The following is a 16,731-nucleotide window of genomic DNA, read 5'->3' on the forward strand; positions in this document are numbered from 1 at the left end:
ACTATGATTCAATATCGTATTAGAAATCTTAGCCTCAGAAGTAAGAGAATAAAAAGAAATTGAAAGAATTAGAATAGGGAAGGAAGAGAAAAAACTCTCACTCTTTGCAGATGACATGATGATATACCTAGAGAATCCCAAAAAATCATGCAAAAACCTACTAGAAATAATTATCAACTTTAGCAAAGTAACAGGATATAAAATAAACCCCCATAAATGCACAATATTTCTACAGATGACTAGCAAGATACAGCAGAAAGACCTAGAAAGAGAAATCCCATTCAAAGTAACCCCAGACAATAAAAAATCCCTGGGAGTCTATCTGTCAAGGAAGACTCAAAAACTTTTTGAAAATAATTACAAAACACTTCTCACATAGATTAAATCAAACTTAAATAACTAGGCAAACATCAACTGCTCATAGATAGGCCAAGCTAACATAATAAAAATGACAATTCTACCAAAACTAATTACCTGTTTACTGCCCTACCAAAGTTCCAAAAAATTACTTTAATGAGTTAGAAAAAGTTGTAAGTAAATTTATATAGAGATATAAAAAGTCAAGAATTTCTAAGAATTCAATTACAAAAGAAGGTGGGTTAGCCTTATCTGATCTAAAATTATATTATAAAGCATCAGTCATCAAAACTGTCTGGTATTGGCTAAGAAATAGAGTAGTAGTGGTATAGATTAGGTGAAATAGAATGAAATGATTATAGTAATCTGTTTGATAAACTCAAAGAGTCCAGCTATTGGTATAAAAACTCTCTCTTTGATAAAAACTGTTGGGAAAATTAGAAGTTAGCATGAAAGAAACTTAGATTAGAATAACACCTCACACCTTACACCAAGATAAGATCAAAATAGATACAGAATTTAGAGATAAAAAACATTATTGTAAGCAAACTTGAAGATCAAGGAGTAGTTTACCTGTCAGATCTATGGAAAGGGGAGCAGTTTATGACCAAGGAAGTGATGGAGAATGTCATTAAAAACAAACTAGATAATTTTGATTATATTAAATTAAAAGGTTTTTGCATAGATAAAAACCACTGTAACCAAGATAAAAAAATGTAGTAAATTGGGAAACAATTTTTACAACTAGTATTTCTGACAAAGACTCATTTCTAAAATATACGGAGAACTGAATCAAATAAAAAAAGTCATTCCCCAATTGACAAATGGTTAAAGGCTATGCAAAGGCAATTTATAGATGAGGAAATCAAAACTATCCATAGTCATTTGAAAAATTGCTCTAAATCATTACTTATTAGAGAAATGCAAATTAAGGCATCTCTGAGATACCACCTCACACATCTCAGACTGGACAATGTGATCAGAAAGGACAGTGATCATTGTTGGAAGGCATGTGAGAAATCTGGGACACTAATACATTGTTAGTGGAGCTGTGACCTCATCCAAACTTTCTGGAGAGCAATCCAGAATTTTGTCCAAAGGGCAACAAAAATGTGAATACCCTGTGATTCAGTAATACCAATACTGGTTCTATACCCTGAAGAAATGATGAAAAAGGGTAAAAAACATCACTTGTACAAAAATATTCATAGCAGTCCTGTTTGTGGTGGCAAGGAATTGGAAATTAAGTAAATGTCCTTCAATTGGGGAATGGCTTAACAAACTTTGGTATATGTATGCCATGGAATATTATTGTTCTATTAGAAACCATGAGGAATGGGAATTCAGGGAAGCCTGGAAGGATTTGCATGAACTGATGCTGAGTGAGATGAGCAGAACTAGAAAAACATTGTACACCCTTAATAGCAACATGGGGGTGATAATCAACCTTGATGGACTTGCTCATTCCATCACTACAGCAATCGGGACAATTTGGGGCTATCTGCAATGGAGAATACCATCTGTTTCCAGAGAAAGACTTGTGGAGTTTGAACAAAGACCGAAGACTATTACCTTCAATTTTGGAAAAAAAATTATCTTATTATGTAATTTTGCAATCTCTTATACCTTATTTTTCTTCCTTAAGGATATGATTTCTCTCTCATCACATTCAATTGAGAACAATGTATACCATGGAAGCAATGTAAAGATTAACAGAATGCCTTCTGTGGGAGGTGGGAGGAGGGAAGCAAGAATAAAGGGAAATTGTAAAACTCAAAATTAGTAAAATCTAAAGAAAAAAAAGAAAAAAGTAGATTTGGTCAAATGGGAAAGAAGGTACAAAGGTTTACTGAAGAAAATAACTTTAAAAATTGGAATTGGGCAAGTGGAAGTCAATGACAACCATGAGACATTCAGAAACAAGAAAACAAAATCAAAAGATTTTTTTAAAAAAAAAAAACAGAAAAGAAAATGTGAATTTCATTGGAAAAATGATTAATCTGTAATATGGGTCCGGGACAGATAGTTTAGAATTATTGGACTCCCTGAAAGTTATGACAAAAAAAGAGAACTTAGACATCAGATTTCAATAAATTACCTAGGTTAAACTGCCCTCATGTCCTAGAAGTTGTGGGTAAAGAATCCACTATTCACCACCTTAACCAGAAACCAAAATGTAAACTCAAAGGAATATTATAGCCAAATTTCAGAAACCCCAGTCAAGGAGAAAATACTGAAAGTAACCAGAAAGAAATGATTCAAATATCATGAAGCCACAGTCAAGATGATATAAAATTTAGCAGTTTGTACATTAAAGAACTGGAAGGCTTGTTTTATGATACTCTGGAGGACAAAGTAGCTAGGATTACAACCAAGAATCCCCTAGTCAGCAAAATTAAGTTTGCTATATCAGTGGGGAAATGGATATTTAATGAAATAGAGGATTCTCATGCATTCCCAATGAAAAGACCAGAAGTAACTAGAAAAATCTGATTTTTAAATAGAAAGATTCAAGGGAAGCATAAAAAAGGAAAACAGAAATAGAAATCAAAAGTTCATTAAGGTTAAACATTTTACATTCTTACATAGGAAGCTGATATGTGTAACTCTTAAGAATTTTAACATTATTAGGGAACTCAGAAGGTAACCTATACAGAGGGCATGGGTATGAGTTGAAAACTATGGAATGACTTCAAAAAAACAAAATGAAGGAGATACACATAGAGAAGTGGGAAGGAAAAGGTAGAATGGGGTAAATTAACTTAAACAAAAGAGGTCTGAAAGAGTTTATCCAATGGTGAGGAAGATGAGGACGTGTTAGACAATGCTTGAACCTCTCTCAGAATTGGCTCAAAGGGGGAATAATACCCATTCCATCAAGTATTAAAAAATGTATTTTATTCTACAAGGAAGTAGGAGAGAAAGGGTGTAAGGGAAGGGTTGGAGGTGGTGATAGAAGAGAAGGCAGAAGGAGAGGGGAGAGTCAGAAGGCAAAACACTTTTGAGGAAGGACAGAGTGGAAGGAGAAAGAGGGGAATAAATAGGGAGAATAGAATGGAGAGAAATAGTAGTAATCTTAACTTTAAAAAGATTTATAACTTTTCTCTGATAAAGCCTTTATTTCTCAAATATATGGCCAACAGAATCAAATTAATGAGAATAAAGTCATTCTCTAATTGATAGGGAAAAGATACGAAGAGGAAGTTTTCTAATAAAGAAAGCTATCTATACTTGAATTTAAAAAAAATCCCTAAATGATAATTAAAAGAACTCTGATACCCCATTTATACTTATCAAATTGGCTACTATGACAAAAAGGAAAATGATAAATATTTAAAGGGATGTAGGACAATTGGGGCACTGAAATACTACTGATGGAGGTATGAATTGATCCATCCATTATGGAGAGCAGTTTGAAGCAGTAGGAGCTCAAAATACTATAAAACTGTTCATAACCTTTGTTCCAATAATATCATTACTACATCGGTATCCTAAGGAAATTTTCTTAAAACAGAAAAAAAGACTTATATGCACAAAAATATTCATAGCAGCTCTTTTTGTAGTGACAAAGAAATGGAAATTGAGAGGATGCCCATCAACTGGGAATGGCTAAACAAGCTGTAATATGTAATTGACTAATTTCAGAAGAAAACCTGGAAAGACCTACATGAACTGATGCAAAGTCAAGTGAGCAGAACCAGGAGAACATTGTACACAGTAACAGAAATATGTGTGATGATCCACTGTTAATGACTTAGGTATTCTCAGAAATACAATGATCCAAGACAATTCCTAAGGACTTGTGATGGAAAATGCTACCCCACCTTCAGGGAAAGAACTGATAGAGTCTGAATGCAGATTATAACATATTTTGCAATTTTATTTTTCTAGGGGTTTTTTGGATCTGCCTTATTTTACAACATGACTAATACAGAAATATGTTTTGCATGACTGCACATGCAGGCTATAAAACAAACCCTCAAAAATGCATGTAATTTCTATATAATAATAACAAAACTCAAAAAATAAATAAAAGGAAGCCTTATTCCAAAAACTATAAACACATAAAATATCTGGGAATTGACCTACCACAGCACACACAAAAGACTTTCATCGATTTAATTATAAAATACTCCTTAAAGAAATAAAAAATATCTGAAGATATATTCTGTGGCTCATGAATAAAATGTCAAAATAATAAAAATGATATTACTTTCAAGTTAATTTGCTCTTTAATGCTATACCAATAAAATTATCAAATGGATAGAATTTGATAAAAAAGGTTTTGATAAAATAAAATTTGATTCATATAGAAAAATAAAAAATCTAGATTATCAAGGGAAATACTAAAAAAAAAATAATAAAGTAGAAACAGCACTTCCAGACTAGTCTAAGGCATTAAAACAATCTGGCATTGATTTTAAAAAATTAGAAATTGAATGCATTAAATAAGGATAAATCAGAAACATATGAAAAAGGTGAAAGAAACCTCTGCAAAGAGGCACAAAATGAATTTTTTAAAAAACTGAAAGAAAATTCAAGAATCCAGTAACACAGTGTTCAATAAAGTAGGCAGCATAAATTTACTAAGGAAAAGTCTCCTTGATTTTTAAAAATACGATAAAAATAAAATTCCTGAGAAAACCAGGGTTGATAGTGGCATATGGAGGAATACCATGGGTACAGAAAAAGGTCAAAGAGGGAATCTAATGATTTCATTATAGATAAACCTAAACAGTTAAGTAGGAAAAGAAATCACAAGGTGTTCAATATATATGTGTGTGTGTGTATATATATATATATATATGTATATATATATATATATACATATATATATAAACTATATAGAGGATTACAGGAAAGGGGGATGATAAAACTGATATTTAAAAATATTATTTAAAAAAAGATAGAGGTGCATGTGGCCAATAATCCATTTCCTAACACACTTGCACTCACAAAGACTTCCCTTTCATTTTTAATTACATAATTTTTTCACTACTTATGGCTACTTATTTTTTAAAAATGTTTAGAGTATTTACTAGCAAACACAAAAGCATCAGATCATCTCTGAATGGCTGAAATTTATCTTTTCTGATATGTCATGGTAGTCACCCAACAACCCACCAACATTTGAAGTTGTTTTTAAGTAATTTCTTCTGCCCCATTCCTGATATCCTCATCTGCTAATTTGCCTCAAATATGAGGTGACTTCTTGGGTTCTTCTGTTTTCCACTATTCTTAATGAAAATAATATGAAACTGATTAATATACTCAAAATGACCCAGAAAGAGTGTTTTTGTTTGTTTGTTTGACTGATTGATTATGTTCAGAATAAGATAAACATGGGGAAAAAACAAGGTCTACTACTTGGAGTATATGATATAATATTGAAGAAAGAGCTGCTATGTTAATCTTCTCCTAGAAAGGGAATAAACTTCAAATTGAAAAGGTCAGGATATATTCATCAAGAGAATTCAGAAAAGCAAAACTGTCAACCTGTTATCTGATAAAGTAAAAATGTCAAAAATAAAATGGATAAACAAGAAAACTACATTATACTAAAAGGAATCACAAAAAAGCAAACCAATATCAATATTAAACATATGCTCTAAAATAATTAGCATCTAAATTCATAAAGGAAACAACTGACCTTCAAGAAGCCATAGATAATAACACAAAAAGAATAGGAGCCTTCAATATCCCTCTATCAGTTTTGGATAAGTCTTTTACAAAACTTGATCATGTACTGTTCCTGGAATTGAAAGCAAAGTAGATGCTTATCGATTGGGGAATGGCTAAACAAACTGTAATGGAACATTATTATGCTGTATAAAATGACATTTGTAATGAATACAGAGAAATATGGAAAGGTCTTTATTAAAATGATCCAAAATTAAAGTAAGCTGAGCTGAGAAAACTGTGCATTACAGTGACTACAATAATGTAAATGAAGAGAATGACATATTAAGGAAATCAAAACTAAATGTTATAAAGATCAAAACTAAATGATTATGAAGCACAAACAGTACTCAAATGGAAAGATATGAGAAGATACCTCCAATCTAACCCTTCATGTACATGTTTTCAGAGTTTTTCATTGTATGACTCATTTAGCTGATTTTTTCCTTTCTAAAAAAAATACATGGGATAACTATAAAAAATAAAGAATATTGGGGCAGCTAGGTGGTATAGTGGATAGAGCACCAGCTCTGGAGTCAGGAGTACTTGAGTTCAAATCTAGTCTCAGACACTTAATAAATTACCTAGCTGTGTGGCCTTGGGAAAGCCACTTAACCCCATTTGCCTTGCAAAAACCTAAAAAAAAGAAATAAAGAATATCAAAAATATATTTTAAATTGCAAGGAAATGATTATATCACATGGAATGAGAACCCCAACCCAAGTCATATAAAAAAGGTTTTGAATGAAAAATTTGAGGTGGGAGAAAATAAAGATGCTGACTCTAACTAGAATTTTTAGTTAATATTAATTAATGTAATCTCTAACTCATGGGCCTCTAGAAACTAGGTTTGATCTTGAGACTAAGCCAGAAATTCAACATTTTTTTAGAGCATTAAATCCCAATCCACAATTTATTCAAGAAAATCTCCAAATATGATGTTTGTTATTGTAGTTATATCTGACCCCTTCGGCCTCTGGTTTTTGGTTTTCTTGACAAAGATACTGAATTGATTTACCATTTCCTCTCCAGCTCATTTTATAAAGAAAATTAAAGCAAACGGTTAAGTGATTGATCAGGGTCATATGTGTCACAAATATGGGGTGAGATTTGAACTCAGATCCTCTAATTCTATCCACTGAACCTCTGAGCTACTGCATAGGTATCTAAATGTTGGCAACAGTGGTTTCAGGTCCTATAAAAATACTCAACGAATAAATATTAAGTAGAGGATAACAATAGAACCTTTACCTTCTCAGTGTCTGAGGTCATAGAAATGGCACTTAAGAAGAACTAATTTTAGAATAAGGATATAATGCAAAAATAACATAACTTTTTCTCCACAGAAAATGCTGAAGTTGCTCAGGACCCAGGAGCTCAAAAAATATAGTATTTTTTCAGAAAGGATATGAAGTTGGGGTGCTAGTGAAAAAAATCACTTGACATGTTTTTGAGACTTTTCTTTCCCACAGAGATAGAGACCTTAGTCTCCATATGGTTTGGCCTTCTTCAAAAACAGGAAGAGTCCAAGGAATAGGAAAAGCCCATCCCATTCAATCTTCCTTAACCAAATATTTCTTTGTGATAGCAGGGAATAAAGCATGATTCTTTTCCTCCACCCCCAAATTGTAGCTTTAACTCCTTTACTGTTCCATCAGTTGTGAAGAATAACATGAGGCATGCAGACAGAATCTGGTCAGAAGACGAAATGTGTTAACTTTTGAATTTGCGGTCATTGTCTAGCAAACTCCAAGGTCGGCACTGCTTAAGAAATCTCACTTCTCTGCCAGAAGTCTAGAAGGAGGAATAATACCCAGATTCCCCCACACAGTAGGCAAAGGGTTTAAGGAGATTGCTTGTAAATTCCTCTCTATTGTGTATCTCATATGCGTCTGCCCATGGTAGACATTAATGGTTCCCAGAATCCAGGTTGAAGACTAAACATGTATAGGCAATTCCCTCAAACACATGAACATCAATTCACTCTATTCTACAGCTTCATGAACAGGTTCATTAACAGGAAAAGAAGGAAAAAGAAATGATAATAGTTTATCATCCCTCTTTTATGCTTTCTTACCTATAAAAGATTGACATTTCCAATAAAAGTCTATCTCCTAGCCATCTAGAAAAATAAAAGTATCCCAAGGACTTCCAATCACATAAAATATATCCCTGTGGAAGAAAAAAAAGTAGTCTCTGAATGAATCAATTCACTTTGGTGCAGCTCAAGGATACACCTTTTATTTTCTAAAGGTGTCAATGGGCATGTCTTTGATTAATAGGAAGGGTATTTTCCAAAGCCTCAAAGCTCATTGCTCTACATGCTTATTAAATGAATTGGGGCACTCCTCTGAGCAACCATAATTACACAGAAATAAACATTTATCTCAATGGTGGTGCTAAAAGTGTACAAATACCAATGCTAGGTCTCCTTATCAAATGGAGTTACTTGATAGCAAGGACAAAACCAATTATCATCTCATTTGAAAAGCATAAGGAGAAATATGAAAATCAATGCAGGGGGGAAAGCTCATAGAAAGATTAATATGAGAATCAAAATCATCTAAGTAAGATCTCACCAAGAGCATTTATAGGTGAAATATGCAGGAAAATAAATAAATATGTTAGCATTTCTATACTTGTTAAAAGTAACAATGGGGTAGATACTGTGTAGATAGAGATGATAACAATGTCACTTCAGAAGAAGAAAGCAGTGAAAAATTACCTACAAGGAAAAGTATCAAGAGTCTATGAAGTGAACTTAAATCTAAAAGCTCACAGAAGAGTTTTAAAAGAATTAAAAAAAACAAAGAAGAGAGAGAGAGATAAGTAGAAAAAAGAAATGAAGAGTCATGCTGGAAAATTATGAAAAACTGACTAAAGAAATCAACTACTTTAAAAGTAAAAATAACCAACTGGAAATGAAGGCAATGTTTCAAAAAATAAAATAAAATCAAACAACTCGAAAAGAAATGCAACTCAACAAAGAATAAAATTAAAGTAAATAAATAAATTAAAGGAAAAGGAATTTTAATCCTTTAATTAATTAATTAAATTTAAATTAAAGGAAAAGGAAACAAAAGATAACTGAAGAAAATAAAACCCTAAAAATTAGAAGTGGACAAATAGAAACCAATGAATCTACATGACTGCAAGATTCCATCAAAGTAAAAAGACATAAAAAAACAAGCAACTTGGGAAAGAGATACAGGAGAAATAATTTATGAATTATTGGACTATTAGAATGTCTAGATCAAAAAAAGAACCTGGAAAATACCTTACAGGAAATTATCAGGGAAAACTGTCCAAATCTGCTAGAGCAAGAAGACAAAATAGACACTAAAAAGAATACACAGAACTCCTCCAGAAAGAGAATACAAAAAAAAAAACAAAAACAAACTCAAAGGGCTCTCTTAGCTAGAATTCTCAAATAAAAGAGAAACTGCTGCAAGCAGCAAAAAAGAGGACTTTAAATACAAAAGAAACACAAGGGTCAGCTGGGTGGTTCCGTGGATAGAGTGTGAGCCCTGGAGATAGGAGGACCTGAGTTGAAGTATGGCCTCAGACACTTGGTAATTACCTAGCTGTGTGACCTTTGGCCAGTCACTTAACCCCACTGCCTTGCAAAAACCAACAAATAAATAAATAAATAAACAAAGGAAACACAATCAGACTTACACAAGACTTAACAGCTTCAACATTGAAGGACTGGAAGACATGGAATACCATATTTAAGAGGCAAATTACCTTGAATTACAATCAAGAATTTATTACCCTGCAAAATTCAGCATATTTTGTCAGGGGAATAGTCTAATATGTCTTTAATTTAATTAATTAATTTAAATAATGGCATTTCATAGATACTTCCCCTGCTATTTTGAGTTGCTTTTTATCTGATATCCAAATTAGAATATAAATTCCTTAAATCAAAACCTTTATTTCTGATTATATTTTGGGGGTTTGATTTTTTTCCATATTGCAGTGGGGTTGAATGACTTGCCCAAGGTCACATAGCTAGGTAATTAATAAGCATCTGAGGCCGGATTTGAACTCAGGTCCTTCTGACTCCAGGGTCATTGCTCTAACCACCGTACTATCTAGCTGCCCCTATTTCTGCATAAATATAATTTCTGTATAAATATAATTTCTATATAAATATAATACAGTATTCTCAGCACTTAGGCATATAATAAGAGCTTAATAAATGGCTTTTGATTTGACTTGATGGACTAAGACACAGAATAAGATAAATATTTTCAGATATGGCCAATACAGGATTTTGTTTTTATTTGACTGAATATTTGCCACATTTTTCTTTTTAAACTGAGATGGAAGGCAGCTAGGTGGCACAGTGGATAGACCACCAGCCCTGGAGTCAGGAGGAACTGGGTTCAAATTTGGCCTCAAACACTAAATAATTAACTAGCTGTGTGGCCTTGGGCAAGCCACTTAAGCCCATTGCCTTGCAAAAACTAATTATATATATCATTTGCTGTGAATACAAAGAAAGGCAAAAGACAGTCCCTGCTATAAATACTTTTCAGAAAAAATACTTTAGTGAATACTTTTAAGAAAATATTACATTAAAAAGAAATGAATTCATATACCTGAGTTTAAGAACTTCTAATATATGAAGGTACAACAATAATGAGAGATTACTTTATATTGTTATATAGATGTGTCTCACAACAATCAATGTGTTTGAAACATATAAGCCAGACAGTGATTATAAAAGTGCAGATGCACTTTTTTTTTGAGAACCTGGCCTGATACCTTGCCTCTCAGAGTTTTCAGGTACAGAAGAAGATTTGAGGTATTATTATTTTTTTATTATTTACCACCACTACTAATAGTATTGTTACTATTATTGTCCTTGGCTGTGTTCCTCCAGCTTTACAGGGCCAATGACTAGCACTTTAAATCCACTAAATTATACAATGCAATATTTAATTTATAGGAAAAACATATAGCCACAACCCCTTGGAAGAATACTTCCTCCTACACAGTCTCTGTGGGAGTAGGGCTGAAACTTAGTTCAGTTTGACATAGTATTAGCCTTACCTAGGTCACATCCAAAAACTGGATGAGTTCTGGGCTGAAGACTCCAAGGTGATTCCCTTGATTTTTTTTCCCTAAGCTACTATAGCATCAGGCTGTGAAATCTGGCTTGGACTCTGACTTTTGTGACTAATTCTCCCAACTCTCTGAAATTTCTAAGGTTAGAGATGCCACTTCCTTTACTTAATACTTAAGCAAAGGAAGTCAATGAGATTCCCCAAAGTAAATAAGGCAAAGAGCAAGTAGCTCAAGTTTATATGCCCTTTCCAAGGTCCCTGGGGTCTATCAATATGTGGTTAGCCAGGCATTTCCAAAATGTCTATACACACTCTCCAGTCTGTCTCCCTGTGGGATTTTCATTACACTTCAAGATTTTCCCAGAAGCAACTACAGAATCCTCAATGTTAAAGAGACATTATCTTCCATTTAATGCCCTCTATGCAAAGAAATAATCTGAGACATTGTGGACTTCATGTGTGTGTCAGACCCCAATTATACTTAGAATCAGTATTAATGCTATATCTGTTGACATAGACAAACCCATTTCTCTGGTTTCTTAAATTTCTTAATACGATGACAACAACATAATTGGTTGAAATGCTAAAAAAAACAGAGAATATCTTCCTGTATTTATTGTCTTTTGATTATAAAAAAATTTACTGGGTAGATTAAAACACAAGTTTAAAGGTTCTCCTCCAACAAGCTGTCTCCCAGGTAAGTTATAAGATTATCCTAGATTCCTTAATATAGGAGACCACAGAGGTACTTTATTTCAACAATCCTCTTAGTATCAATATGGTTTTAAAAAACAACAATGAGACATTCTCATCAAAAGCATTCACTTGTGTCATGGAGACTGTCCCATACAAAAAAATAGATAGAAGAATTACTTACAAATAATAAAATTATCTAGATGCTTCTGCCTGTTGAAGGCAGTTTTGATTGCATAGAGCTCCTGAAAAATACAAGCCCTTTCCATTGAGATCCAAAGTCATCTGAAAATTGACTAAGCAGTGCATATAGTAACTAGCATAGTTGTGATAGTGGGGAAAGGGAGAAATTGAATGGTTTTTCATTACATTATGTATTAGGTACGTTATGTATGTCTACATGAATCTGTCTAGATGTGGCTCACAGTAATGCAAGAATAAATATTCCTAGAATTTCTTCTCTCCACCCTTCTCCAAGAGAAATTTCAGTTCCCACCAAAAGAGAAATAGAAGGTTGGAGCCAGAAGTTAGCTCCAGGGGAGATATGAGGATTATTTGCTTCCTTAAATATTATTTGTGTAGCAGAAATAATTTTTAGGTTCAAGCTGCATTTCTGATCTCTATTCCTTAATAGGGAAGGAATAACCTAAATATACAAAGATTAGTGCTCTAGATATTTAGCAGTCAATTCCACAATGAAAACATATAATAAATAATAAATTCATTTATCCAAATATATAGCATAACAGAAACTGGAAAAAGTATATAGAGGAGAATATATACCAGACAGTACATGGTGAATGAATGAGCTCTTCTATTGAAAGCAAAAATACTCAGTTCAGTGAGAGTCTCAACTCTGACTCAAGGGAAAATTCCCTGAAGTCCCAAATTGGGAATTATGATAATTCTACTACACACACACACACAGTCTTTCTTTTCAGGGGCTTGAAGAGAAAATAGATTTCTTTTTTTCTCCAGCTTTCACTCCTTCAGGCTATGCTATATTCTACTTGACACAGAGAGAACAAGCCAGTCCCACCACTGACATTCTTCCTCAAATGATCAGTTCATTGCTTAGGACCTAGAAAGTCACTACAGTCACACTTCTCTTGCTTTTCCAAGATAATGTCATTTAAGTATTCTATTTCCCCTTTTGGGGAATTTATACTTTTGTAAGTATTCATCAATTTCATTTAGATTATTAGTTTTATTGAAATATAGTTGGGTAAAATTTTCTAATAATTATTCTAATTTCATTTTCATTAGTTATATGTTCACTCTTGTCATATTTTGATATTGGTAAATAAATTTTCTATTTTTTAAAATCAAATTAGCTCATGTTTTATTCATTTTACTATGTGGTTTTTTCCATAAAACCAACTCAATTTTATTTATTTTTTAACTTTTTTTATCTTTCAAGATTTCTCTTTTCTATGAGAATTTTTGTTATTAGTCTACTTTTACATGCCCAATTCACTGATCTGTTCCTTTTCTCTTTAATTTATGTTTAAGCATTTAGAGATACAAATTTTTTTGCTGAGTTACTTTGGCTGCATCTCATAAATCTGAGGGGTTTATGCCTTGCTATTGTCATCTTTAATGAAATTATTGTTTTGATGATGCTTTTTAATTCACTAATTATCAATATTAGTTTCTAATTATTAATCTATGATTCAAAGGCAAATCTATTATTCAGTTTTTATGAAGATACCATGTACAGCAAAAATAGCTATATTCCTTTCTATTACCATTCAATATATTCTAGAGATTTATTATAATTTTTTAAAATTCTATTTTTCTCCTTATCTTCTTATGTCTGAGAGAGATGAAGTCCTCCACTAGTACAGTTTTATTGTCTGTTTCATCCAGTAACTAACTTAACTTTTGCTTCCATCATTTGGATCTGTTCCATTTGATATATAACATATAATAAATAAATATATACACACACATGTTTAGTACTGATATTGCTTATAGTACTTTATAGTAAAATGTCATTTGCCTCATTCTCTCTTTTAATTAAAATTGTTTTTTTTTACTTTTCCTTTATTTGAAATCATTACTTTTTTTAAAATATATTTTTCTTTTCCTCTACTAGGAATTCTTAATGGTCTTCTTATGCAATCTGACATTTTTTTCCTTTGAGGCTTTGTAGATATTTTCAAGTCATAATCTTCTAATTCTATATCCTAAGCTTTGCTAACACAATAGGAGTTTTTTATTTTTAAGGGTTATTTTTGTTTTTTTAATTTATTTTTAAAACTTATTTTTTGACTGAACTTTATGTTAAAGTTGGGCTCTGCTCAGCTTTAAGTGTGGAAAGGTACCTAGGTTAAGATATCTTTTTTTGGTTTTTCTGTTGCATTCATAGCTCAGGGGGACCTTGTAAATTTTTGGTGCTTCCAAAGCAATTCAGGGAATGGTCTGGTCATTGATCTATCTGATGGTCTGAACTGTAATTTTTTACCTGTATACACAACTTTTCCTCTCTGCCCTGGTACCATGACCAGAATTGTGGCAGCCTCTCTTGTTTTCATTGCTATTACAGGAATCCTCAAACTGTTTGTAATTTAAAATTTTAGGGAAATGTTTAGGATACAGAGAGGTTAAAGGGATTTGCAAATGATAAGCTAGCATACATATGAGGAAGGATTTAAACACAAGTAAGTTCTTCCAGATTTCATAGATGGCCATCTAAAACAAGCTAAATAACCTTCCAGAAGATTAAGTGTTTAAAATATAGGCTTTTGCAACAAGAGAGTAGACCATACTCAAAAATGATCAAAAACAATTTCTTCCACCCATTTAATTCAGGGCCCACCACAACATCAATCTGCAATTATTATTAAGGTAGAAATTAATTTACCTCTCATTCAATTGCATATCATATTCTAAGCAATTTGCATTTTTCCATCAGCTCTTAAAACAGATTTTTCAGTGTTTGTTGATCTCAATGAAGAGAATGTAGTGTTCTGGGGTCTGATAAATTGAACTACATGGATCTTCTCCAGATGATTGTCAAGGAATCATACATGACTTTAAAATATGCTTGGAAAATACCCTCATGTTTAAGAAAAGCTTTTAAAGCTGAATTTTGCTCCAAAAAGATAAATGCTTTATTTTTAAATTTTTTTAATTGGAATTTTGCAATAATAATAGGAAAAAATACTTGTGAATCTACAAAATACTACTTACCTGCCATAGCATAGCTCCTGGAGAAAATGAATTTCAGCCTAATAATGATCATTGTCTGCATGCGCCATGGAAAATTATTTTTTAAAAAAAACTCCCAAATGAAACAACAAAAACTGTAATTGGAATGCTTGTGTAATAGTTCTATCACTATGAATGTTTATAAAATATTAATTATTTTTAACAATTTATAAGATGAACAACTAATCTGTTCCTTAATTGTGTTTGAACTGTGCCAGAAATTAGAGCTTCTAAAATTATTTCTTCAAAATTAAGCCAAATCTCTATAGCTGTCTATGATATAGGGAGGCTTATTAATTCTGGTAGGGCACAAAAAATGGAAATAAGCTAAAAATTAGAAACAACTTTAGGAAATCTAGTAAAGAAGACAGAAAATTTAAAATGTGGTAAAGGTGATTACTTATACTCATTAAAACTAAGTTAAACCATCAGTCTCAATCAAGTTAAAGTATAAAAGTATTTTAAATTGACTGGTAATTGTTAGGATACAAATATATTAATTACTACATTAAGAACCACCATTATTTCCTTATCCCTTATCAGTGCAAAGAGAAATAGATACTATGTCACTTGAACATATGAATCTAATTCCCCCAAAATCTTAGCAAACTGTGAATCTTTGCTTTTTTTTCTCTTTACTTAATAAAGATCAATTACCCAAAGTTAAATAGCAATTGGTGGCAAATTAATTAAAATATAAATTTTCTAACTTTTCTTCTTTTCAGTAATTCCTCAATATGAGAGAAAAAGATTTAAATTATCATGTTTGCAACAATGAGCTTGAAGTGAATAAATCTGAACACCACCAGAAGAAAGCTTTTAAAAATTACAGATTTCCTTGTCATTTTTTTCAGTTTTTTTTCAGAAACTGTTTTTCAGTTGTTTCAGTCATGAAACAATTCTACATGGCGCCATCTGGTGTTTTCTGTCAAAGATACAGAAGGGTTTGGCTTTTTTTTTTTCAATTCATTTAGTGGATGAGGAAAAGGAGACAAATAGAAGTGATTTGACTAGGATCCCATAGCCAGTAAGTTGTACAGGGCTGGATATGAACACCAGAAGATGTGTCTTCCTAATTCTAAGGTCATTACCGTACCCACTGCAGCACTTAATTGCCCAGCAAATGCTAGCTATTATTAGTAAATTATTATTGATATTTTGGCTTAATTATCTTACTTAAATTCAGTGTACACTAAGGGTGAGGACTTAGTAACAAACTTTTCAAAACAGAAAAATGAAAAATGAACATAAATGTGAAAAATATAATCCTTGAAATTCTAATAAAAAATTAAAGCTAAATATTAAATAGAAAGTATATGAATCTTTATAAAATGAAAAGGACAAAATCCAGTGAAATTAAATGACAGTGATAATTTAAAGGAGATTTTTAATTATTTGGAAAATAAATATTTTTATAGTACAATATTACAGAATCTGTATTTGTACAGAAATCTACTGGAAAGAATAATCCTCAATTTGACAAATCTCTGGTATTGGTGGTCTTGTGTTTTGAACATATAAATATAGGAATATAGGAAATAAAGAAAAAATACATGATATGTACTTAACACAAATGTTACTTTTGCTCCAGTGATTTCTAAAAGCAGTTACAACGAGAAATGAAAAAGAGAGAGAGAGAGAGAGAGAGAGAGAGAGAGAGAGAGAATATGAATAGCCAAGTAGTGTTGGCTGGGCCAGCAGGTCAGAGAAGACA

The 16,731-nt window shown here is 32.1% G+C and overlaps 1 protein-coding gene across 2 annotated transcripts in view; it reads right to left on the minus strand.

The window, feature by feature from the left end:
• Positions 1 to 16,731, minus strand: part of ZPBP (zona pellucida binding protein) — a 199,505-nt gene that overhangs the window by 12,352 nt on the left and 170,422 nt on the right. Inside the window, exon 8 of one of the 2 annotated variants that reach the window (XR_012470594.1) lies at positions 6,008 to 6,109. The exons of the other annotated variant lie outside the window; for it this stretch is intronic. The gene's annotated coding sequence lies outside the window, so the exon portion shown is untranslated. The remainder of the gene's footprint in view (positions 1 to 6,007; positions 6,110 to 16,731) is intronic. 2 annotated transcript variants of the gene reach the window in all.

Source organism: Macrotis lagotis, chromosome 8, assembly GCF_037893015.1.
Source record: "Macrotis lagotis isolate mMagLag1 chromosome 8, bilby.v1.9.chrom.fasta, whole genome shotgun sequence".
Classification (NCBI taxonomy): Eukaryota; Metazoa; Chordata; class Mammalia; order Peramelemorphia; family Peramelidae; genus Macrotis; species Macrotis lagotis.